This window comes from Magnolia sinica, chromosome 15 (genome assembly GCF_029962835.1).
Source record: "Magnolia sinica isolate HGM2019 chromosome 15, MsV1, whole genome shotgun sequence".
Taxonomy (NCBI): Eukaryota; Viridiplantae; Streptophyta; class Magnoliopsida; order Magnoliales; family Magnoliaceae; genus Magnolia; species Magnolia sinica.
The window spans coordinates 20,762,416-20,764,277 of NC_080587.1; the positions used below are offsets into that span (position 1 = coordinate 20,762,416).

General features: G+C 39.6%; 2 non-coding genes across 2 annotated transcripts; both read right to left on the minus strand.

Annotated features, from left to right (window-relative positions):
• Positions 1–1,515: 1,515 nt before the first annotated feature.
• Positions 1,516–1,603, minus strand: LOC131228450 (small nucleolar RNA SNORD24). The gene has a single exon (XR_009162953.1). It is a non-coding gene; the product is annotated as a small nucleolar RNA SNORD24 (small nucleolar RNA).
• Positions 1,604–1,781: 178 nt separating this feature from the next.
• Positions 1,782–1,862, minus strand: LOC131228440 (small nucleolar RNA R12). Its single transcript, XR_009162943.1, has one exon. It is a non-coding gene; the product is annotated as a small nucleolar RNA R12 (small nucleolar RNA).

The window sequence follows — 1,862 nt, forward strand, 5'->3', positions numbered from 1 at the left end:
TGACATTGAGGACGGCCATCACATTTCCTTCAATGACACTTTCGCTGAGGTACGATTATTAGTTTTTTTTCTTCTTTTTATGTTGAAATGGGTTTTCATTTTTATTAGTTTCTCTTTTTCATTTCTTTGTTTTCCTTATAAAATAGGTTTGAATTCAATAGTTTTGCCTGGTGCTGATGCACCAGTTCGTCTCATGCGCCGATAAGGATTGATTCCGATTTAGTTCCGATTCCATTCCGTTTTTCACGGTCCGGTTCCGGTTCAATTCTAGGGTGCTAACGGTCTGGTTCCGGTTCCAAAAATTGTAGAACCGTTAGGAACAGTTCGGTTTCAGTTTCACTCCAGAACCGGACCAAACCAACCTGTGTGCACCCCTAATTTCTGCGGGCTTATCACAACCATAGTGTCAAAAATTATATATCTCACTAATTAGAAATATTAAAGTTGATTTAGTAATTAAATTCAACCCCTGTGAATAAACCATGCATAGGTATTTTTTAATAAAAGTTTATTCACACTCCAGGGTGCCAAACACATTGGGAGGATTGCCAATCCAAGGGGTTTCTAATCCTGGGGTTCCGAATCTAAGGGGTTCCAAATCCATGCTCCCGAACAGGCCCTAAGGCTTAGTAAAGCCAATCTTCCAGCCAATAGCTTCAACCAAAACAGTGTACAGTCACCTCTACTTTCTATCATATGTGGTGTACTTGAGCCTTGGATCACCACAAGGCTATTCCAAAGGCCAAGTGGGACATGGGTTTTAGATCAACCCAAGTTTCAGGATCTAAAATAGCTCAGGCTAAAGTGATGGACGGATTAGATGTCGCTGAAAAAACCTTGCCATGGCCGCACATGTCAATTTATGTAATAAAGCTTATACCAAGTTTTAAGCTAGAAAAGTTTGTGTTGGATAGATCCTGCCTCTAAAATGATAGCTGAAATAAAGATAGGAAAGATTTGGGTTTTTTCTCCACGAGACGAAAAACTTGCCTAACGTTGGCATGGTTTGTATCCCAACAGGTTTCCTGAATCGAAAGAACAGTCTTTCGGGAGCAGATTAGGTGGAGATTAGGTGTGACCAGGATCCACCGGGGTGGGTGGGACCCATTACTGCATGTGACTAAATCCACTCTGTCCATCCGTATTGAAAGTGGGCATAATCCTAAACAAATAAGCAGATCCAAAGCTCAGGTGGACCATAGTACAGGAAACAATGGTAATCGGCCACAAAAGTTTTGGATAAGCTGCTTATCAAGAGGTTGGATGGCAAATAAACATTCTAGTGGCCACGCGTAAGTTTTTAATGGTAGGGATTCAATCACTACTGTTTCCTGTGGTACACGGTCAACGTAGGATTTGGACCTGAAATGAGCTTTCAAAACGGTTGGACGACGTGGATTTAAGGTGTTCCACTCACCTTGTTAGACCCGGCGTTTGACCTGATCCGCTCCCAGTCTTTCCCACTGTTAAAATTAATTTTTCTCGTTCAAAAGAAAAACAGAGAGAGAAAGAGAGAGCCTCAGAGATCTTGGTGGATCGAGATCATCATATGGTAGGCATTCCCACCATCAAGAGTAGCAAATATTTTCTAACATCACTGGCTCAGATATTTTTTTAAAAAGGAAAATATTAACAAAATGATAGATTTTATTGGATATCAACACCAAAATAACTGGAATAAAAGAACAGAAAATAACACAGATATAATTACTAGTATAATAAAAATCGAAGTACCAATTAAATAATTGATATTTTGTTGCAGATTGTTGGGAAATTGAATGGGGTGTCAGAAGTAGCTGGTGAGTAATCACATTCAAGAAGAAATCAATGGGAATCCGTCTGATTTATTTCATCATTCATCA